The sequence below is a fragment of the Arachis ipaensis genome, chromosome B4, assembly GCF_059453495.1.
Source record: "Arachis ipaensis isolate K30076 ecotype BB chromosome B4, ASM5945349v1, whole genome shotgun sequence".
In the NCBI taxonomy this organism is placed as follows: Eukaryota; Viridiplantae; Streptophyta; class Magnoliopsida; order Fabales; family Fabaceae; genus Arachis; species Arachis ipaensis.
Genome location: NC_142439.1, coordinates 81,056,663 through 81,081,741, shown reverse-complemented (window position 1 = coordinate 81,081,741; position 25,079 = coordinate 81,056,663). Strand labels below are relative to the sequence as shown.

The following is a 25,079-nucleotide window of genomic DNA, read 5'->3' as shown; positions in this document are numbered from 1 at the left end:
CAAGGGCATGGAAGGTTGTGCTTCTTCTTCTTTAATCTCCATGTCAAGTCTAATGGGAGAGGATTCAATTATATATAAGGATTCATCAATGATTGAGTCCATCTCTTGATCAACCTCTTCAAAGTCTTCAACCAGGCTATGCCTTGGAGGTTGTACACCCTCCTCAACATCAGTTTCAACCGTCTTGGAAGGACGCTCTATGACTTGAGGTTCAAATGGAGGTTCTGCATCTTCTAAATCTTCAACCACTTCCTCTTTTTAGTAATTTTGGCTTTCTCCACTTGCTCTGGTACAAAATCAGACTCCTCCTTGATGTCTTCCTTTCTATGACAACTCTTTTCAACTATTCTTTCATCTTCAAGGGTCTCTCCTGCCGCTACCTTTAGGGGCTCCTCTAGCTTCTTATGAAGTATGGATTTGCGAAGATGGTTCCTTTTTTCTTGTTCCATATCAATAGCATAATTGGGATCATTTTGCTCTTGGATTGATGGATGTGGGTGCTCTTCGATGGAGGTTGGTGATGGGATAGAAAGATCATTATGTGGTTGAAAAGGAAGTGCGCTAGAGCTTGAGGGTTGAATATTGGAGGTAGATGGTTGGTTCATGTGGGATATAAGATTTTGGAGTGTAGAGGTGAGACCAATGATGTTAGAGATGAGTGTGTTGTTATCCAATGGAGGTTGGGTTGGATAGGAGGGTTCATTTATTGGGAGAGAGGGCTCATATGGAGGTGAATGGTGGAAAGGGGCTTGTGAGTATGGTGGTTCAAAGGTATGTTGGGGAGGTGGTTCATAAGCATATGGTGGGACTTGTTGGTAACTACAAAGGGGTCCACCATATTCATTATCTTGGTACGCTCCTTGGAATGGTTATTGGTTATAGTGCATTGGAGGGGGTTGTTGCCAAGAGGGTTGATCAAATCCTTGTGGCTCCTCCCATCTTTGATTCTTCCAACCTTGATGCTTGTTCTCATTATAGCTTCCATTCCTTACAACAACATTGGAACCAAACTTGAAACCAGAGGAGTGAGAATTCATAGTAGCTAAAGAAAATAAAAATTAATAAAAATTAATGAAAATAAACTCCTAAAACTAGAAACACTAACAAAGAAACAAAAAAAAACAAATATTTACAATACCCAATAATAAGGCACACGTTTGCAATTTCCCAGCAACGGCGCCAAAAATTGACCAGTGGCAGATATTATGACCAATTAAGAGATTATAATATAAGAACAGCATTGCGAGTATAGCTCTTAACCAGCTAAAATCCGCCTCATCAATTTAGAAAGGTTGTCACAAAAGTTTAGAATAAAAATACTAGGAGTAGGAGTCCTAGGTCGTCTCCCAACGAGTTGCTAGAAATGGTGCTAAGTTATTAATCAGGAGTTTTCCGAGAATTTTGAGAGTTGAATGACCGAAAATAAATAATTGTAATTTAAAAGAGAAATATATATTCTAATTAAAAGGCCTTGACTAGGGGAATGATTAATTGGAAGTTCTATCCTTGTTGGAATTTTCTCAAGTGTAGTCTAAAGAGGTTGTTGTTTTCACTTAGTTAACCCTTACTAAATAAAGGAAAGTCAAGCGATTGAGCTAACTCTTATTCGCAAATCCTAGTCATCTCCCTTGGGAAGGTCTAGCATTAGTAAATACAGAATTAGCCAACAACTTCAATTTAACTAATCACTTGAGCATTCCAACTCAAGTGTCTCCTTTCAATCAACCCCCATGTCAAGTTTGAAATCTACTCCAGTGATATGAGAATTACTTGCATAGAATCAAATAAGGAATAAAAGAAAGACATGATAGACAATAACTGCAATTTAATTAAAAATAAAAGTAATCCTTTGCATTAACAATCCATGAAAATAATCCAATTGTAACTCTAAACAAGAATTAAGAATATGGAATAAATAAAAGAGTAATGAAACAAACTAAAATAGTATCTTCAATGGAGGTGATGACTCTTCAATATCCAAAAGCAACAGCATCAAACTAATAAACTATGAATATAAAGAAAACCTAGAGGAAGAGTAATTTTCTCTAGATTTAGATCTAAAAACCTAAAACTATGCTAATGTGAATGTGTGTTGAGTCTCTACATGTTCCCTGGCTCTAGTCTGTGTTTCTGGGCCAGAAACTCGGTTAAAACTCGGCCCAAAATTGCCCCCAGTATTTTCTGTTATTTCTGCAGATCGTGCATGTCACGCGTACGTGTCAGTCACGCGTGCGCGTCGCTGGTCATTTTGGCGTGTCACGCGTACGCGTCAGTCACGCGCACGCGTCCTTGTGCAGACTCCAATCCACGTGTACGTGTCAGGCACTGATAAACCACTATTTTATGGTTTATATTGTGCTTAATTGTGCAGTTTTATCAAATCTTTACCCACTTATTCATATGATTAGCATGCACTTATAATTCCTTCCTAAAAATACTTCATGGTTGAAAACTTGCTTCCTAGGGACTTTTAATTATGTAGTTTAACTCTCCTCTATTCCATTCGATGCCGTGATCTGTGTGTTAAGTGTTTCGGGCTTTATAGGGCATGGATGACTTGGAGATTAGAAAGGAAGCTTGCAAAAATGGAAGGAACACAAGAAATTGAGGAGATGACCAGCGAGAAGTGACACGGACGCATGGCTCACGCGATCGCGCGACAGGCACGTGCACGCGTCGCTGCAAATTTCTCCATATCGCGCACTCGCGTGAGCCATGCGTGCGCGTCGGTGCTCGCTGGTTATCTCCTTGGTTTCTTGTGTTCCTTCTATTTTTTGCAAGCTTCCGCTCCATTCTCTAAGCCATTCCTGCCCTATAAGGCCTGAAACACTTAACACACAGATCACGGCATCGAATGGTATAAAGGAGAATTAAAATATACAAATTAATGATCTTTAGGAAGTAAGTTTTCCACCATAGAATAACACTAGGAAGGAATTGTAAAATAATGCAAATCATATGAATAAGTGGGTAAAAGCTTGATAAAACCATTCAATTGAACACAAGATAAACCATAAAATAGTGGTTTATCAAAGCTTAAAGTACAAGAAAACTAAATGATTGAATCTAAATTGCTGAGAAATGTAAATTGCTTGAAGAGTAAAAGGGATTTGGGGTGCTAGAATTCAGAATTGAATAGGAAAATGTAAAGTGCAATCAATCAGAGAAGTAGAAGATGAAATAAATCTTCAGAAGATCTAAACAGAAATGAAAAAATTACTTGAAGAAGTAAATAGAAAGAAAACTTAGCTCAATTATGAAATCTAAAAGAAAAATGAAGATCTAAGACGAGAAATGAGATTAGAACACAGATCTAGATCTCAATTACACCCTTGATCAACCAAAAAGAAAATGCAGAAGAAGTGAAAATGAAAACAGCGAATGAAATTAGATCCAATTCCTTAATTCTCAAAATTTTGCAGACGAAGGACAAAGATGAATTTCAGATCAAGAATTGAAACAGAATTTCTTCAATCTCACTCCAAAATTCAAAGTAGAAAAGTAAAAGTTGCAGAGAATGAAAACAGAAAGCAAAATTCAGATCCAATCCTTAGAACAACTGAGAAGAGAGGTAAAAGATGATTCTCAGAATTTAGAATTAATGAAGCTCTTCAATCTTAATTCAAATTCCAAGAACAAATAGCAGAAAAATGCAAAAGAAAAGAAAATGAAAGCAGAAAGAACACTAGATCTCAAACCCAATTCCCAAATTCAAAATAAGAGTGAAAACTAAAATTTAGCTAAAGTGAAAACTAAAAATGAGCAAAAGGTCAAATGTAAAAGTGAGCAAAAAGGTCCTCTACAAATCAAATGAACTCCTATTTATACACTTTCTAATTTTGGTTTTTAGGATTTGGAGTGGGCTTTTCAAATTGGTGAAGAAGTGGATCCAAAATTGCTTTTTGGTTCAAAATTGGAACCAAGGCCACCTCCAGTGGAGCGCTCAGTTAGGAAAATGAACATAGCGCTCCCTTGCCTTGTCCTAGGCTCATGCCAAGCCTTTGGTTGTAGCGCTCAGTTAGTGAAGGCAACGTAGCGCCCCTTGCCTTGGAGTGAGGCTCCCTCTTCAAATCCTGCTGGCTTCATTTGCTAGCAATTTCCTTGTGAAGCATAGCGCTCAGTTGGAGTAGAGAACGTAGCGCTATATTCTTTGGATTGAGGCTCCCACTTTCGAGCCTTGGCTCTTTCATTTTAGGACAATTCCCTTATGCCAAAGAAGCACTCCTTTATGTGCCTGGTTCCCATTTCGAACCTTGCTGGCTTCACTTGTGAATGTCGCGCTTCACTTTTCTTCATAGAGATGTCTGAAAAAGGTAAGAGAGTTAACGTAGCGCTCTCTCCAATTTGAACGCTGGCCTTGTTTGAGTGCTTCCTTGTAGAGCTCCGTTGTGTGCACCAACGTAGCACCCTTGGCCTTGTGCCTTGGTGCTAGCTTGGCCTTTCTTCACTAGCGCTCAATTAGAGAGTGCTGCGCTCAATAAGAGAGCGTTGCTTCCTTTGCTTTCTTGGTGCTTTATTTGGATGCTCCGTTGGGTTTTTGAGCGCTGGCCCATGCCCCTTGGTTGAGCGCCACACTTTTATGGCCATGGGTCACGCTTTTCAAAGAATGGCCTAAGGTCCAAAGCGTGCTCTAAGATTCTTTTTTCCTTTTTTTCATCATTTCTTCACCTACAAGTAATTAAAACAACCAATCAAAGCATCACCAAATTCACAAGATTTCTAAATCATTCAAAAACTAACTAATTTTAGCTTAAACTTCATGATTTTGTGGCAAATAATTAATGGTTGATTGAATTGACATAACCATGCAAATCCACTCCAAACCACTTACTTATAATGCAAGAAAGTGCATAAAACCTAATAAAACAAGTGAAAAATGCTTGAAAAGCTAGCATAAGATGACTTGTCATCACAACACCTAACTTAAATCTTGCTTGTCCCCAAGCAAGTACTAAACATAAGAAGAAATGAAATGAAACAGAGAAGCATACATGTCCTTATTTAGCAGATAATTGAACTTGGTTCATGGGATTTTATGCAGACAAATGTAGCTCAATTATTCTTAGCTATCTGATATGAAATGTTTCCTTAAAGGTTCACTAGAGTTGCTGCTATACTGCCTTGCTTTTTGATTGATCCCTGTTAGCTTTTTCTTTCCTTCTTTTGCTTAGAAAGCTTATTTATTAATGAAAGCTTGGTGGCAAGTGTTGCAGCAGCCTTTTGGCTTAGTTTTTGCTCAACACTTCTTCACCCCAGATACTTGGCTCACATTTTCTTCCTAGGAATATTGATGCCCAGCATCTCTTTGGATTACTAAAAGCTTTGTAACTAGGTTGCTCTTGATAATGGACTTTCGGTTGGCAATCCCAGATTAGTTAATCCAAGTGGCCATGTTTTAAAATACTCCTCAGAACCTAATTGTCCAAGCATATCCTAGTACAAAAGAACCACAGGCATATGTCCTAAGGCCCAAGCTATTGGTGTCTAGCCTTATTGTTTGTTTCTTTGCCAATTCTTGGCTTTTATCTTTCTTTTTCTTTCTTATTTGGCTTCATTCTCAATGGATATTCATTGATGAAAGGCTTTATGACAGCAACTTAGTTCACACTACAAAGGCTATTCTATCATGCAGATTTTATTATTGAGCTAATCATTAAATCAAAAAAGTACCACCACTGAATTCTCATTATAATTTCTATAACATTAGACAACCACTTTCTTGTTTCAAACATTTTTCTTTTATTTATGCAGAAGGGAACAAAACAGAATTTAAGTGAATGATTGATAACAAGCACAATGCAGATCACTTGTAAGCAAACTACTTAGAAAATGAAGGTGTAAATTTTAAAGCATTTGCAGGCATATCATGTTTCAGGTATGCATCATCCTTATTTAATTGAAAAATATGAAAGAAACTCCACCACCTCCTAATTGTCGTGCTCCTTGCCCCTTCTTGATTCTCCTTTCTTTTTCCTCTTCTTGGTTGTATCTTGAGGTTCTTCAACAGGGCACCTTCGATCCCAAATAGGGTCTATCAGACCTGAGAGTCCAGCCTCCTCCAATTCTTGCTTCATGTGTGCTGTATGCTTCTTTGTTATGGCTCTCTGATGGTCTACTAACTCTTGGCATTGCTCAAATGGCTTGATCTGTAGGTTCAATACTGGCATACTGTGGACTACATAATCCAACATTGATTGGGTTTCTATATCATACTCCATTCTATCCACGTGTCTATGCTCCCCAATGGTATGATATATGTTCTTCCACTGATACAGATTCTGAGTGTATTCCCCATACTTGGCCTGTCGTAGGAACAATCTATTAACTGATTCTTAAACGTTTGCTGATTATTCCTTTTTCCCCTCAAGAACTTTTGCTTAAAACTACCTTTGTTGTTCCAACATCTGGAGCTGGAAGTTGTCCTGCTTATTGGTGCACGAAATCACAATCACACTTTTACAATTCCGAACAACTAACCAGCAAGTGCACTGGGTCATCCAAGTAATACCTTTCGTGGGTAAGGGTCGATCCCACGGAGATTGTCGGCTTGAAGCAAGCTATGGTTATCTTGTAATTCTTAGTCAGGATATCAGTAATGATTCTTAGTTTTAATTGTAAAAAGTAAAAGAACATGAAATAAATACTTGTTATGCAGTAATGGAGAACCGGTTAAGGTTTTGGAGATGCTCTGTCTTTTGAATCTCTGCTTTTCTACTGCCTTCTTCTTCACGCACGCAAGGTTCCTTCCATGGCAAGCTGTATGTTGGTGGATCACCGTTGTCAATGGCTACCATCCGTCCTCTTAGTGAAAATGGTCCAAATGCGCTGTCACCGCACGGCTAATCATCTGTCGGTTCCCACTCATGCTGGAATAGGATCCATTGATCCTTTTGCGTCTGTCACTACTCCCAGCACTCACGAGTTTGAAGCTCATCACAGTCATCCCTTCCCAGATCCTACTCGAAATACCACAGACAAGGTTTAGACTTGTAGGATCTCAAGAATGGCTGCCAATAATTCTAGCCTATACCACGAAGACTCTGATCTGAATCAGGAGGCTAAGAGATATGCACTCAGTCTAAGGTAGAATGGAGGTGGTTGTCAGGCATGCATTCATAGGTTGAGAATGGTGATGAGTGTCACGGATCATCACATTCATCAAGTTGAAGTACGAGTGAATATCTTAGAATAGAAACAAGCGTGATAGAATGGAAAACAGTAGTTATTGCATTAATTCATCGAGACACAGCAGAGTTCCTCACCACCAACCATGGAGTTTAGAGACTCATGCCGTAGAGAATACAATATGAAATGTGTAAAGTGTCATGAGGTACAAAATGAATCACTAAAAGTGGTTTTTATAATAAACTAGTGACTTAGGGTTACAGAAAATGAGTAAGCTAGAATAGTTAGTGTAGAAATCCACTTCCAGGGCCCACTTGGTGTGTGCTTGGGCTGAGCATTGAAGCTTTCACATGTAGAGACTTTTCTTGGAGTTAAACGCTAGCTTTTGTGCCAGTTTGGGCATTTAACTCCAGCTTTTATGCTAGTTCTGGCGTTTTGACGCCAAAATTTTTATGCTGACTTAGAATACCGGTTTGGGCCATCAAATCTTGGGCAAAGTATGGCTATTATATATTGCTAGAAAGCCCAGGATGTCTACTTTCCAACGCAATTGAGAGCGTGCCAATTGGGCTTCTTTAGCTCCAGAAAATCCACTTCGAGTGCAGGGAGGTCTGAATCCAACAGCATCTATAGTCCTTTTTCAGCCTCTGAATCAGATTTTTGCTCAGGTCCCTCAATTTCAGCTAGAAAATACCTGAAATCACAGAAAAATACACAAACTCATAGTAAAGTCTAGAAATGTGATTTTTGAATAAAAACTAATAAAAAAATACTAAAAACAATGCCAAAAAGCGTATAAATTATCCGCTCATCACAACACCAAACTTAAATTGTTGCTTGTCCCCAAGCAACTGAAAATAAAATAGGATAAAAAGAAGAGAATATACTATAAATTCCAAATTATCAATGAAACTTAGCTCCAATTAGATGAGCGGGACTAGTAGCTTTTTGCCTCTGAACAGTTTTGGCATCTCACTTTATCCCTTGATGTTTAAAATGATTGGCATCTTTAGGAACTCAGAATTTAGATAGTGTTATTGATTCTCCTAGTTCAGTGTTGTTGATTCTTGAACACAGTTACTTTTATGAGTCTTGGCCGTGACTCTAAGCATTTTGTTTTCCAGGATTACCACCAGATACATAAATGCCACAAACAAATAACTGGGTGAACCTTTTCAGATTGTGACTCAGCTTTGCTAGAGTCTCCAATTAGAGGTGTCCAGAGCTCTTAAGCACACTCTTTTTGCTTTGGATCACGACTTTAACCAGTCAGTCTCAAGTTCTTACTTGACACCTTCACGCCACAAGCACATGGTTAGGGACAGCTTGGTTTAGCCGCTTAGGCCAGGATTTTATTCCTGTGGGCCTCCTATCCACTGATGCTCAAAGCCTTGGATCCTTTTTATTACCCTTGCCTTTTGGTTTAAAAGGCTATTGGCTTTTTCTGCTTGCTTTTTCTTTTTCTTTCTTTTTCTTTATTTTTTTTTCCATTTTTTTTTGCAAGCTTTTCACTGCTTTTTCTTGCTTCAAGAATCAATTTTATGATTTTTCAGATTATCAATAACATTTCTCTTTTTCCATCATTCTTTCAAGAGCCAACAATTTTAACATTCATAAACAACAAATTCAAAAGACATATGCACTGTTCAAGCATTCATTCAGAAAATAAAAAGTATTGTCACCACATCAAAATAATTAAACTAATTTCAAGGATGAATTCGAAATCATGTACTTCTTGTTCTTTTGTGATTCAAAACATTTTTCCTTTAAGAAAGGTGATGGATTCATAGGACTTTCATAGCTTTAAGACATAAAATTTAAATTTTATTAATTATGGAATAAAAATAAGACTCAAAAATAAATATAAGAGCAAACCAATAATAATAGAAGACAGAAAATTAAAAACAGAAAAATAAATGACTCTTAAAATTGATTCCTAATAATAAAGGTTATCACAGAGTTAGGACTCAACAACCTTGATTTTGAGAAGTGGATGCTTCTTCAATCTATGGGGTGTTTGGTCCTTCAAGGGAGAGCTTCTGGCGCTTCAGCTCCTGTAGCTCACGCCCTTGCTTCTCATGTTCCTTAAGCAGCTTGCAGAGCATGCAGTTTTAATTCAGCTATTCTTCCTTAAGTTGATCCACAGCTTCTTGCAGCTTAGTGACAGATGCTTCTAGGTGGGTCCAGTAGTCAATCTCAGGGATTTCTGGGAGGAACTCCCGCGCCCTCCTTTTGATGGAGTTATCTTGCACTTGTCCTTCCATTGACTTCTTGGTGATTGGGTGTTCGATTGGGATGAATTCATCTACTCCCATCCTTACCCCAGCATCTTTACATAGGAGAGAAATTAAGCTTGGGTATGCCAGTTTGGCTTCAGTGGAGTTCTTGTTTGCAATTGTGTAAATCTCACAAGAAATCAGATGATGAATCTCCACTTCGTTTCCCAGCATAATACAATGAATCATCATTGCTCTTTTGACAGTGACCTCAGAGCGGTTGCTAGTGGGCAGTATAGAATGCCCAATGAAGTCCAACCAGCCTCTTGCGACTGGTTTGAGATCTCCTCTTTTGAGTTGGTTTGGGACACCTTTTGAATTGGTTATCCACTTAGTTCCAGGGAGGCATATGTCCTCTAGAACTTGGTCCAACCCCTTATCTACTCTCACCATTCTCCTATTAAAGGATTCTGGATCATCTTGTAGTTGAGGTAGTTTGAAGACCTCTCTTATTTTGTCCAGGTGGAAGTAAATAATCCTTCCTCTGACCATAGTTCAGTAGGTATGAAAGGCGGTTCCAGTTATTCTCTGCTTATCTGTCAGCCACAGATTTGAGTAGAATTCCTGAACCATATTTCTTCCAACCTTTGTCTCAGGATTAGCTAGAATTTCCCATCCTCTGTTTTGAATTTGCTCTTGGATCTTTGGATATTCATCTTCTTTCAGATTGAATTTAACTTCCGGGACCACTGACCTCAGACCCATTATTTTGTGGTAATGGTCTGCATGTTCTTTGGTTAAGAACCTCTCTTGATTCCAAAGACTCTTTGGAGTATTCTCTTTCTTGCCTCTTGAATTGGTTTGTTTTCCCTTAGGAGCCATGATCTTAATGAGTCTTAGCTCGGTGATCACAGAAAAACACACCAAACTTAGAGGTTTGCTTGCCCTCAAGCAAAAGAAAGGAAAGAAGAGAGATATGAGGAGAGGCAAATTCGAATGGTGGAGAGGTGGGGATGGCCGAATGTGTATTTATAAGTGGAGGGGAGGGATTTCAAAAATTTGAAAAAGATATGACATAAAGATATGATTGGTGAAAAAAATAGAACCATGATATGAAAAAGATGAGATTTTTAAATGGAATAGATATAAAGAGGTTAAATCTAAAAATTTGTTGATGCATGTAAGAATTAAGTGATGCTATGATGAGTTGGAAAAGATTTGGAAAGAAATTGAAAAGATAATTGAGTTTTTGAAGAAGATTTGGGAAGGATTTGAAAGAAATTTGAAAAGGGATTTAGAAAATTGTTGAATTTTTGAAAATTGAAGGTGAATGATGAAAATTTGTAACATGTTTATGCAGAAAATTATGAGTCAAAACATGAAAATTTGAAAAATTTTGAAGTGATGGAAAACAGAATCCTCTCCACCTGCCTTTCTGGCGTTAAACGCCCAGAATGGTATCCATTCTGGCGTTTAACGCTCATATATTGGCCATTGTGGGCGTTTAATGACGTTAAACGCCAGAAATCTTTTGTTACTGGGCATTTTTCTGAACGCCTAGGATGCTGCAATTCTGGCGTTAAACGCCCAGAATGGTACCCATTCTGGTGTTTAATGCCCAAAATGGTATCTTTACTTGCGTTAAACGCCCAGAATGGTATCCATTCTGGCGTCTAACGCCTAAAATGCCCCTTACTGGCGTTTTCTTGCCAGTGAGCTCATTTTCTCTACTTTTTGCGCTGAATCCTTCTGTAACTCTGTGAATTCCTACAATTTGATGATTAATCTGGAAGAGAATTTATATCAAACTTCTATAAGTATTAATTAAAACAAATAACTTGCTAATGGCTTGGTTACCTCCCAGCAAGCGCTTCTTTATTGTCTTTAGCTAGACCTTGACTGAGCTTCATTCTAGTCTCAGTTTTGAGCATTCTTGCTCAAAATTGCTTTCAAGATAATGTTTGATTCTCTGTCCATTAACAATGAACTTTTTGTCAGAGTCAGTATCCTGAAGCTCAACATATCCATATGGTGACACACTTGTAATCACATATGGTCCCCTCCACCGAGATTTCAATTTCTCGGGGAATAGTCTGAGCCTAGAGTTAAAGAACAGAACCTTCTGTCCTGGTTCAAAGACTCTAGATGATAGTTTCTTGTCATGCCACCTTTTTGCTTTTTCCTTATAAATTTTTGCATTTTTAAAAGCATTGAGTCTGAATTCCTCTAGCTCATTCAGCTGGAGCAATCTTTTCTCTCCAGCTAACTTAGCATCCAGGTTTAGGAATCTGGTTGCCCAGTAGGCCTTATGTTCCAATTCCACGGGTAGATAACAGGCCTTGCCATACACAAGCTGGTATGGAGAGGTTCCAATAGGAGTCTTGAATGCTGTTCTGTATGCCCACAGAGCATCATCCAAGATTTTTGCCCAATCCTTTCTACAGGCAATTACAGTCCATTCCAAGATTCTTTTTAGTTCTCTATTAGAGACTTCAGCCTGTCCATTTGTCTGTGGATGATATGAAGTTGCTACTTTATGGCTAATTCCATATTGGACCATAGCAGAGTAGAGCTATTTATTACAGAAATGAGTGCCTCCGTCATTGATCAGTATCTGGGACACCAAATCTGCTAAAAATATGTTTCTGGAGGAACTTCAGCACTGTCTTAGTATCATTAGTGGGTGTGGCAATTGCTTCCACCCATTTAGATACGTAGTCTACTGCCACCAGAATGTAAGTGTTTGAGTATGATGGTGGGAACGGACCCATGAAGTCAATGCCCCACACATCAAACAACTCAATCTCTAAGATCCCTTGTTGAGGCATGGCATAACCATGAGGTAAGTTACCAGCTCTCTGGCAACTGTAACAGTTACGCACAAGCTCTCGGGCATCTCTATAGAGATTAGGCCAGTAGAAGTTACATTGGAGGACCTTAGTGGCTGTTCGCTCACCTCCGAAATATCCTCCATACTGTGATCCATTCCAATGCTATAGGATCTTCTGTGCCTCTTCTCTGGGCACGTATCTGCGGATCATTTCGTCTGCACATCTCTTAAAGAGATATGGTTCATCCCATAAGTAGTACTTTGCATCAGAAATTAGTTTTTTTGTTTGCACTCTGCTGTACTCCTTGGGTATGAACCTCACAGCTTTATAATTTGCAATGTCTACAAACAATGGAGCTTCCTGAATGGCGAAGACTTGCTCATCCGGAAAGGTCTCAGAGATCTCAGTAGAAGGGAGGGACGCCCCTGCTACTGGTTCTATCCGGGACAGGTGATCAACTACCTGGTTCTCTGTCCCTTTTCTGTCTTTTATTTCTATATCAAACTCTTGCAGAAGCAACACCCATCTTATGAGCCTAGGTTTTGAATACTGCTTTGTGAGTAGGTATTTAAGAGCAGCATGGTCAGTGTACACAATCACCTTTGAACCTACTAAATAGGATCTAAACTTGTCAATGGCATAAACCACTCCAAGCAACTCTTTTTCTGTGGTTGTGTTGTTTTTTTGTGCGTCATTTAGAACACGGCTGGCATAGTAAATGACGTGAAGAAGCTTGTTATGCCTCTGTCCCAGCACTGCACCAATGGCATGATCACTGGCATCACACATTAGTTCAAATCGTAATGTCCAGTCTGGTGCAGAAATAACTGGTGCTGTGACCAGCTTAGCATTCAGAGTTTCAAACGCCTGCAGACACTCTGTGTCAAACACAAATGGTATGTCAGCAGCTAGCAGATTGCTCAGAGGTTTTGCAATTTTTGAAAAATCCTTTATAAACCTCCTATAGAATCCTGCATGCCCTAGAAAGCTTCTGATTGCTTTAACATTAGCAGGTGGTGGTTGATGAGCGGATAATTTATACGCTTTTTGACATTGTTTTTAGTATGTTTTTAGCATGTTTTAGTTAGTTTTTATTATATTTTTATTAGTTTTTAGTTAAAATTCACTTTTCTGGACTTTACTATGAGTTTGTGTGTTTTTTTGTGATTTTAGGTATTTTCTGGCTGAAATTGAGGGACCTGAGCAAAAATCTGATTCAGAGGCTAAAAAGGACTGCAGATGTTGTTGGATTCTGACCTCCCTGCACTCGAAGTGGATTTTCTGGAGCTACAAAAGCCCAATTGGCGCGCTCTCAACTGCGTTGGAAAGTAGACATCCAGGGCTTTCCAGCAATATATAAAAGTCCATACTTTGCCTAAGATTTGATGGCCCAAACTGGCGTTCAAAGTCAGCATCAGAATTCCCAGCGTTAAACGCCGGAACTGGCACCAAAGTGGGAGTTAAACGCCCAAACTGGCACAAAAGCTGGCGTTTAACTCCAGGAAAAGTCTCTACACAAAAATGCTTCAATGCTCAGCCCAAGCACACACCAAGTGGGCCCGGAAGTGGATATTTACGTCATTTACTCATTTTTTGTAAATCTTAAGCTACTAGTTCTCTATAAATAGGACCTTTTGCTATTGTATTTGAAATCGGAGTCTAATCTTTGAGTAGTTCTATGCTATCTTAGATCACGTTTTGGGGCTGGCCTCATGGCCATGCCTAGACTATGTTCTTCTGTATTTTCAGCGGTGGAGTTTCTACACACCACAGATTAAGGTGTGGAGCTCTGCTGTACCTCGAGTATCAATGCAATTACTATTGTTCTTCTATTCAATTCAGCTTGTTCTTGTTCTAAGATATCACCTGTTCTTCAACTTGATGAATGTGATGATTCGTGACACTCATCATCATTCTCACCTATGAACGTGTGCCTGACAACCACCTTCGTTCTACCTTCGATTGAGTGTTTATCTCTTGGATTCCTTAATCAGAATCTTCATGGTATAAGCTAGAATTGATGACGGCATTCTTAAGGATCCGGAAGGTCTAAACCTTGTCTGTGGTATTCTGAGTAGGATTCAAGGATTGAATGACTGTGACGAGCTTCAAACTCGTGATTGTGGGGCGTTAGTGACAGACACAAAAGAATCACTGGATTCTATTCCGACATGATCGAGAACCGACAGATGAATAGCCATGCTGTGACAGAGTGCGTTGAACATTTTCACTGAGAGGACGGGATTGTAGCCACTGACAATGGTGATGCCCAACATACAGCTTGCCATGGAAAGGAGTAAGAAGGATTGGATGAAGACGGTAGGAAAGCAGAGAGACGGGAGGGACAAAGCATCTTCATACGCTTATCTGAAATTCTCACCAATGAATTACATAAGTATCTCTATCTTTATTTTATGTTTTATTTATCTTTTAATCATTCATCATCCATAACCGTTTGAATCCGCCTGACTGAGATTTACAAGATGACCATAGGTTTCTTCATACCAACAATCTCCGTGGGATCGACCCTTACTCGCGTAAGGTTTATTACTTGGACGACCCAGTGCACTTGCTGGTTAGTTGTGCGAAGTTGTGATAAAGAGTTGAGATTACAATTGTGCGTTCCATGTTGATGGCGCCATTGATTATCACAATTTCGCCATACCAAGTTCTTGGCGCCGTTGCCGGGGATTGTTCGAGTTTGGACAACTGACGGTTCATCTTGTTGCTTAGATTAGGTACTTTTTCTTTTTATTTTTCGAAAAAATTTTTTTCAAAAATACAAAAAGATTTTCTATTTTGTTCTTCAGAGTTTTTAAGAATGAATTCTAGAGTTTCATGATGATCTGTTGAAGTCTGGCTGGCTGTGAAGCCATGTCTAATCTTATTGGACCGAGATTTCAAATTATCATCACAAGAGCTTGTTGATTTCTATCAATTTTGCTGTTGTTAGCAATGATCTGCTAAAGCTTGGCTGGCCATTGGCCATGTCTAGTGTTTTAGACCGGAGCTTTCATTGAAAGCTTGGCTGGCTAGTAAGCTATGTCTAATTCTTGGACCGGAGTCTTAGACTAGCATTGCAATAATTCTTGGAATTCTTATTAAAAATTTTGAATCCCATCTATTTTCTTTTCCACTCAAGTTTCGAAAATCACAAAAATCAAAAATATTTTATGTTTCTTGTTTGAGTCTAGTATTAATTTTTAAGTTTGGTGTCAATTGCATGTTTCTATTTTTCTTGCATTTTTTTGAAAATTACATGCATGTGTCTTCATTTATCTTCAAGTTGTTCTTGATGATTTCCTTGCTCTGATCTTTAAATTCTCTTGTTTAGTGTGTTTTGTTGTTTCTCATATGCATTCTCAATTTGTTAGTGTCTCCTATATGAAAATTTTTAAGTTTGGTGTCCTGCTTGCATTGTTTATTCGATCTTAGTTGCATTTTTATTGTTTCTCATCATCAAAAATCCAAAAATATTTTCAAAACTATGTCTTTTCAAGTCAATAATACAGAGAATTGAAGATTCAGAATAGTCAGCAGAGGAATCAAACAGAAAAAGCTGGGCGTTCAAAACGCCCAGTGAAGAAGGGAAACTGGCATTTAAACGCCAGCCAGGGTACCTGACTGGGCGTTTAACGCCCAAAAAGGTAGAGATTTGGGCGTTAAACACCAGAATGGGCATCATTCTGGGCGTTTAACGCCAGGATGACACAAGAGGGAAGATTTTGTTTTTAATGCACATTTTTTTTTAGTTTTCAAAATTTTTCAAAATCAAATCTTTTTCAAATCATATCTTTTCAATCATATATTTTCAAAATCAATTTCTTTCCATTTTCAAAAATACTTGCTAACAATTAATGATTTGATTCAAAAATTTCAAGTATGTTGCCTTTTCTACTGAGAAAGGTTTAATGTTTGAATCATATCTTTTCTTGTTAGCCAAGTAATTAATTTTAAAAAATCAAATCTTTTTAAAATTGTTTTTCAATCATATCTTTTTAAAACCATAACTTTTCAATCATATCTTCTTAATCACATCTTTTTCAAAATTTAATTTTTAATCATATCTTTTTGAATTCTAAATTCAAAATCTTTTTAAAAAATCACTTTATTTCTTTTCCAACTTCAAATTTCGAAAATCATTCATCAAGTTTTCAAAATTTTCTTTTAATTATTTCAAAATCTTTTTAATTTATTTTCGAAAATTCTTCCCCTCTTCTCACATCCTTCTATCTAAGGACTAACACTCCTCCATTATCAATAATTTGAATTTTATCTCTCTTGATAAGTTCGAATTCTTCTACCTCCTCCTTCTATTCTTCTTTTCCTCTGACACCTTAAGGAATCTCTATACTGTGACATAGAGGATTCCATATTTTCTTGCTCTCTTCTCTTTCATATGAGCAGGAGCAAAGACAAAGGCATTCTTGTTGAGGCTGATCCTGAATCTGAAAGGACCTTAAAGCGAAAGCTAAGAGAAGCTAAGGCACAACTTTCTGTAGAGGACCTAACAGAAATCTTCAAACTAGAAGAAGACATGGCAGCCAAAAACAACAACAATGCCAACAATGCAAGGAAGGTGCTTGGTGGCTTTACTGCACCTACTCCTGATTTCTATGGGAGAAGCATCTCAATCCCTGCCATTGGAGCAAACAATTTTGAGCTTAAGCCTCAATTAGTTTCTCTAATACAACAGAATTGCAAGTTTCATGGACTTCCATTGGAAGATCCTCATCCGTTCTTAGCTGAATTCTTGCAAATCTGTGACACTGTCAAGACCAATGGGGTTGACCTTGAGATCTACAGACTTATACTTTTTCCTTTTACTGTAAGAGACAGAGCTAGGACATGGTTGGATTCACAACCTAAAGAAAGCCTGAACTCTTGGGAAAAGCTAGTCAATGCCTTCTTGGCAAAGTTCTTTCCACCTCAAAAATTGAGCAAGCTTAGAGTGGAAGTCCAAACCTTTAGACAGAAGGATGGTGAGTCCCTCTATGAAGCTTGGGAGAGATACAAGCAATTGATCAGAAGGTGCCCTTCTGACATGCTTTCAGAATGGAACATCATAGGAATCTTCTATGATGGTCTGTCTGAACTATCCAAGATGTCATTGGATAGCTCTGCTGGAGGATCTCTTCATCTAAAGAAGACGCCTGCAGAAGCTCAAGAACTCATTGAAATGGTTGCAAATAACCAATTCATGTACACCTCTGAAAGGAATCCTGTGAATAATGGGACAAGTCAGAAGAAAAGAGTTCTTGAGATTGACACTCTGAATGCCATATTGGCTCAGAACAAAATATTGACTCATCAAGTCAATATGATTTCTCAAAGCCTGTCTGGAATGCAAGCTGCACCAGGCAGTACTAAGGATGCTTCATTTGAAGAAGAAGCTTATGATCCTGAGAACCCATCTATGGAAGAGGTGAATTACATGGGAGAACCCTATGGAAACACCTACAATCCTTCATGGAGAAATCATCCAAATCTCTCATGGAAGGATCAACAGAGACCTCAACAAGGTTTCAAGAACAATAATGGTGGAAGAAATAGGTTTAGCAATGGCAAGCCTTTTCCATCATCTTCTCAGCAACAGACAGAGAATTCTAGGCAGAGCCACTCTGACTTAGCAACCATGGTCTCTGATCTAATTAAAACCACTCAAAGTTTCATGACTGAAACAAGGTCCTCCATTAGAAATTTGGAGGCACAAGTGGGTCAGCTGAGCAAGAAAGTTACTGAACTCCCTCCTAGTACTCTTCCAAGCAATACAGAAGAGAACCCAAAAGGAGAGTGCAAGGCCATAAACACAATCAACATGGCCGAATTTGGAGAGGAGGAAGAGGCAGTGATTGCCACTGAGGAAGACCTCAATGGACGTCCACTGGCCTCCAATGAGTTCCCTAATGAGGAACCATGGGAATCTGAGGCTCATAATGAGATAATAGAGATTCCATTGGATTTACTTCTGCCATTCATGAGCTCTGATGAGTATTCTTCCTCTGAAGAGGATGAAGATGTTATAAAGAGCAAGTTGCTAAGTACCTTGGAGCAATCATGAAGCTAAATGACAAGTTATTTGGTAATGAGACTAGGGAGAATGAACCTCCATTGCTCATCAAAGAACTGGATGACTTGACTAGGCAGAGATTACCTCAAAAGAGACAGGACCCTGGAAAGTTCTCAATCCCTTGTACCATAGGCACCATGACCTTTGAGAAGGCTCTGTGTGACCTAGGGTCAAGCATAAACCTTATGCCTCTCTCTGTAATGGAAAAGCTAGGGATCATTGAGGTATAAGCTGCAAGAATCTCATTAGAGATGGCAGACAATTCAAAGAAACAGGCTTATGGACTTGTAGAGGATGTCTTGGTAAAGGTTGGAGACCACCACATCCCTGCTGATTTCATAGTCCTAGAGACTGGGAAGTGCATGGATGAATCTATCATCCTTAGCAGACCCTTCCTAGCCACAGCAAAGGCTGTGATTGATGATGACAGAGGAGAATTGATCATTTAAGTGAATGAAGAATCCCTTGTGTTTAAGGCTCAAGGATATCCCTCTGTAACCATGGAGAGGAAGCATGAAGAGCTTCTCTCAAAACAGAGTCAAACAGAGCCCCCACAGTCAAACTCTAAGTTTGGTGTTGGGAGGCCACAACCAAACTCTAAGTTTGGTGTCGAACCCCCACATTCAAACTCTAAGTTTGGTGTTGGGAGGTTCCAACATTGCTCTGAACATCTGTGAGGCTCCATGAGAGCTCACTGTCAAGCTACTGACATTAAAGAAGCATTTGTTAGGAGGCAACCCAATGTTATATTTATCTATTTTCCATTGTTATTTTATATTTTCTGTAGGTTGATGATCATCTAAAGTCACAAAAATAATTGAAAAAGCAAAAACAGAATGAAAAACAGAGAAAAAAATAGCACACCCTGGAGGAAAAGCTTGCTGGCGTTTAAACGCCAGTAAGGGCAGCAAATGGGCGTTTAACGCCCAGTCTGGCATCATTCTGGGTGTTTAACGCTAGAAAGGGGCACCAGACTGGCGTTTAACGCCAGGAATGGGCACGGAGCTGGCGTTAAATGCCAGAAAAGGGCAGCAGCCCGGCGTTTAACACCAGAATTGGCAGAAAGGGCGTTTTTGCATGCCACTCGGTGCAGGGATAAGCTATCCTTGACACCTCAGGATCTGTGGACCCCACAAGATCCCCACCTACCCCACCTCTCTCTCTCTTCTTCACCCATTCACCAATCACCTCAATACCTCTTCCCCAAAAAAACCCCTCACCTATCAAATCCCACCATTCTCTTCACCACTTACATGCATCCTTCATAAAAGCCCACCTACCTCACCATCCAAATTCAAACCACTTCCCCTCCCAAACCCACCCATACTAGCCGAATCACAAAGCCTCCTCTATTTTTCTTCTTCTTCTTCTACTCTTCTCTTTCTTCTTTTGCTCGAGGACGAGCAAACCTTCTAAGTTTGGTGTGGTAAAAGCGTTGCTTTTTGTTTTTCCATAACCATTTATGGCACCTAAGGCCGGAGAAACCTCTAGAAAGAGGAAAGGGAAGGTAAAAGCTTCCACCTTCGAGTCATGGTCGATGGAGAGATTCCTCTCAAGGGTGCATCAAGACCACTTCTATGAAGTTGTGGCCATGAAGAAGGTGATCCCCGAGGTCCCTTTTAAACTCAAAAAAGAGTGAATATCCGGAAATCCGACATGAGATCCGAAGAAGAGGTTGGGAAGTTATTACCAACCCCATTCAACAAGTCGGGATCTTAATGGTTCAAGAGTTCTATGCTAATGCATGGATCACCAAGAACCATGATCAAAGTGTGAACCCGGACCCTAAGAATTGGCTTACAATGGTCCGAGGGAAATACTTAGATTTCAGTCCAGAAAATGTAAGGTTGGCATTCAACTTGCCTATGATGCAAGGAGATGCACACCCCTACACTAGAAGGGTCAACTTTGATCAAAGGTTGGACTAAGTCCTCATGGACATATGTGAAGAGGGCACTCAATGGAAGAGAGATTCAAGAGGAAAGCCGGTTCAACTAAGAAGGCATGACCTCAAGCCCGTGGCTAGGGGATGGTTGGAGTTCATCCAACGCTCAATCATTCCCACTAGCAACCGGTCCGAAGCTACTATAGACCGGGCTATCATGATACATAGCATCATGATTAGAGAGGAAGTGGAAGTTCATGAGGTTATATCCCAAGAACTCTACAAGGTGGCAGACAAGTCCTCCACTATGGCAAGGTTAGCCTTCCCTCATCTCATTTGTCACCTCTGCAATTCGGCTGGAATTGACATAGAGGAAGACATCCTCATTGATGAGGATAAGCCCATCACTAAAAAAAGGATGGAACAAACAAGAGATCCCACTCATGGACAAGAGCATGAGGAATTTCCTCATCATAAAATCCCTGAGATACCTCAAGGGATGCATCTTCCTCCACAAAACTATTGGGAGCAAATCAACACCTCCCTAGGAGAATTAAGTTCCAACATGGGACAACTAAGGGTGGAGCACCAAGAACATTCCATCCTCGTCCATGAAATTAGAGAAGATCAAAGAATCATGAGAGAGGAGCAACAAAGGCAAGGAAGAGACATTGAGGAGCTCAAGCACTCCATAAGATCTTCAAGAGGAAGAACAAGCCGTCATCACTAAGGTGGACCCGTTCTTTAACTTCCTTGTTCTTTATTTTCCTGTTTTTTGAAAATTGTGCTTTATGTCTATTTATGTTTGTGTCTTTATTACATGATCATTAGTGTCTAAGTGTCTATGCCTTAAAGCTATGAAAATGAATCCATCACCTTTCTTAAATGAAAAATGTTTTTAATTGAAAAAGAAAAAGAAGTACATTAATTTTGAATTTTAAAACAGTTTAATTATTTTGATGTGGTGGCAATGCTATTGTTTTTCTGAATGAATGCTTGAACAGTGCATATTTTTTAATTTGATTGTTTATGAATGTTAAAATTGTTGGATCTTGAAAGAATGAAAGGAAAAAGAGAAATGTTATCTGATGATCTGAAAAATCATAAAATTGATTCTTGAAGCAAGAAAAAGCAGTGAAAAGCTTGCAGAAAAAAAAAAGAGGCGAAAAAAAAAAGAAGAAGAGAAAAAGCAAGCAGAAAAAGCCAATACCCTTTAAACCAAAAGGCAAGGGTGATAAAAAGGATCCAAGGCTTTGAGCATCAGTGGATAGGAGGGCCCACAGGAATAAAATCCTGGCCTAAGTGGCTAAACCAAGCTGTCCCTAACCATGTGCTTGTGGCGTGAAGGTGTCAAGTGAAAACTTGAGACTGAGCGGTTAAAGTCGAGGTCCAAAGCAAAAAGAAGAGTGTGCTTAAGAACCCTGGACACCTCTAATTGGGGACTCTAACAAAGCTGAGTCACAATCTGAAAAGGTTCACCCAATTATGTGTCTGTGGCATTTATGTATCCGGTGGTAATACTGGAAAACAAAGTGCTTAGGGCCACGGCCAAGACTCATAAAGTAGCTGTGTTCAAGAATCAACATACTTAACTAGGAGAGTCAGTAACACTATCTGGATTCTGAGTTCCTATAGATGCCAATCATTCTAAACTTCAAAGGACAAAGTGAGATGCCAAAACTGTTCAGAAGCAAAAAGCTAAAAGCCCCGCTCATCTAATTAATACTGATCTTCATAGATGTTTTTGGAATTCATTGTATATTCTCTTCTTTTTATCCTATTGATGACAAGTCATCTTAGCCTATTTTAACTAGTCTTTTTCTTTTGTTTTCATTAGAATTATGCACTTTCTTGAGCTACAAGCAAGCTAATTGAGTAGATTTTCATGTTTCCCTTGATTGAACCAACCATATATGAATTCATGCCATTTCATGAGGTTTTATGCTATATTTGTTGCATATTATGAAAGATTGAATATCTCATGATTTTGAGCATAGCTTTGATGAGTTTGGTTGATTAATGATAGGTGAAGAAAGCTTGGAGAAAGGTTGAAGCAAGAAGGAATAGCTAGGAGTAAAGAGAAGACAATGGAATAAGTGAAATTGAACCAGGAAGCAAGAAGCTGGACCTAAAGTTAGCATCAAACTTTTGCACAAACTTTTGGTTGAAAAGTTAGCCCCAACGTTAGCCCCCTAACTTGGAGGCTAACGTTGGAACTTGAAAATTCTCCCCTGGGCTCCAAAAGTTTGCGCCAACGTTAGCCCCCTAACTTTGAGGCTAACGTTGGCACATGAATTTCTCCCCTGGGCACCAAAAGTTTGCGCCAACGTTAGCCCCCTAACTTTGAGGCTAACGTTGGCACATGAATTTCTCCCCTGGGCACCAACGTTTGCACCAACGTTAGACCCCTAACTTGGAGGCTAACGTTGGCACATGAAAATTCAAGGAAGAGGAGCAAAAGTTTGCGCCAACGTTAGCCCCCTAACTTTGAGGCTAACGTTGGCCCATGAATTCCTCCCTGGCCATCCAACGTTTGTGCCAACGTTAGACCCCTAACTTGGAGGCTAACGTTGGCACATGAAAATACAAGGGAGAGGGGCAAAAGTTTGCGCCAACGTTAGCCCCCTAACTTGGTGGCTAACGTTGGCGCCACTAGCACACAAGGCAAGGCCAACGTTAGGGTCAAAGTTAGACCCCTAACGTTGGCACCAACGTTCATACCAGTAAATTGTGCTAGCTGATATAAAAAGTTGGAGCCAAAGTTAGACCCCTAACTTTAGCTCCAACTTTTGGTCCAACTTTTGCTAACCTCAAAACCGGTTCAATTGGTTCACTTTGGTTCTTCTCCAAACTTCAAGAGCAATCAACCAAGGCCTCTTTCAACCCAATTCCACCAAGAGCAAAAGCCCAACTCAAGGCTTGAAGATCATTTGAAGAGAGTGTATAAATAGGATAGAATTCAAGTTCTTCGGAGAGCTTTCCTTTTGAAATTTTCATAATAGTTTTCGGAGAGCTTTTGTTATTGAGTGAACTTTAATTTCTTTGTTTTCATTGCTTTTAATTTCATTTACAGTTGTCTTGGATCTTGGATTGGAGAATTGAAGAAATTCTGTTTCAATCTCAATCTTGGATCTCTCTGTTTCTTTACTGTTAATTAAATTTCATTTCCGGTTAATTGCTCTTCATCTCATTTCTCTGCAATTTACAGTTTCTTTGTAATTGTTCTTGTTGGATCTAGGAAGGCATTGAGATCTAGACTTGGTTTTCTAGTTTCTGGGCCCTGAGATCTCAATTTTACATTCTCTGTTTCTTGCTTTTAATGTTCATTTACTTTACTGCTTCAAGATCCGTTTCAATCCCCATTCCCTTTTTCTCTTTTGTCTGATGCAATTTAACTTTTCCTTGTTTAATTTCTGCAAATCCACATCCCAATCCCCTTTACATTTCAAGCAATTTACATTCCTTGCACTTTAAGATTCCGCAATTTACATTTCTTGCACTCTAAGTTTCTGCCATTTAATTTCTTGTTCCTTAAGATTCAGCAATTTAATTTCCTGCACTCTTTACTTTCATGCAATTTACATTCTGCAAATCACAAATCACCCAACCAACACTCGATTCGCTTGACTAAATTAACCACTAAACAAAAATTGCTCAATCCTTCAATCCCTGTGGGATCGAACTCACTCCCGTGAGTTTTTATTACTTGATGCGACCCGGTACACTTGCCGGTTAGATTTGTGTGTTTTGGGGGAAATTTATCTTTCACCAAAATACTCATCAAGTTTTTGGCGCCATTGCCGGGGATTGATTAGATTGACAATGATTAAGTGAGGTGGTAATCTAGATCAAGCACTTTTTCTTTAATTTTGATTAACCCACTAACTGTTTGATTTTTTGCTTAAACTAACTAACACTTCAATCTGGCAGTAAATTGAAGTGTCACTGGTTTTGTGCATTTCTCATGCTCTGCTTGTATGTCAGGTACAAGAAGAACCATACCCAATTTTCATGAACAAGATGAAAGAACTCTCAGGAGGTTAAGAAGAGCTGAAAGAGGGAAAAATATTGTCGGAGAAGAGGAATCAGATGAAGAATTCCAAGAGATGGAGGAACATTTAACCAATCCACCAGGTGGAGAAGACAACAACAATGGCAACCCACCCCAGAGGAGAGTTTTGGCTTCCTATACCTTTGCAAATCCTAGACATTGTGGGAGCAGCATCTTGGCTCCAAATGTCAATGCTAATAATTTTGAACTCAAGCCACAACTCATCACTTTGGTTCAGAACAACTGCTCTTTTGGTGGAGGACCACTTGAGGACCCACACCAACATTTGTCCACTTTTTTGAGGATATGCAACACTGTCAAAACTAATGGAGTGCCCCCTGACAGTTACAAACTGATGCTATTCCCATTTTCTCTCAGGGACAAGGCCACTCAATGGTTGGAATCGTTTCCAAGGGACAGCATTAACAACTGGGATGATTTGGTGACCAAATTCCTTGCAAAATTTTATCCACCTCAGAGGATTATAAGGTTAAAGGCTGAGGTACAAACATTTACACAAATGGAGGCCGAACCCATCTATGAGGCATGGGAGAGGTACAAGGCTCTTATAAGGAAATGTCCCCCTGCCATGTTTAATGAGTGGGAGAAGCTTCAAAACTTCTATGAAGGCTTAACACTGAAATCCCAGGAAGCTTTGGATCATTCAGCTGGAGGTTCCTTGCAACTCATGAAAACTGCAGAAGAAGCTCAAGAACTCATTGATATGGTGTCCAACAACCAATATTTCTTTGCTCATCAAAGAGGCCGCCAACCATCACAAAGGAGAGGAGTAATGGAGTTAGAAGGAGTGGATTCAATCCTGGCTCAAAACAAGATGATGCAGCAGCAAATACAAAAACAATTTGAGCAAATGGCCAAGAGGATTGATAGTCTCCAAGTT

The 25,079-nt window shown here is 39.3% G+C and overlaps 1 non-coding gene across 1 annotated transcript; it reads right to left on the bottom strand.

The window, feature by feature from the left end:
* Window positions 1-17,114: 17,114 nt before the first annotated feature.
* Window positions 17,115-17,222, bottom strand: LOC148568111 (small nucleolar RNA R71). Its single transcript, XR_015882932.1, has one exon. It is a non-coding gene; the product is annotated as a small nucleolar RNA R71 (small nucleolar RNA).
* Between the last annotated feature and the right edge of the window lie 7,857 nt (window positions 17,223-25,079).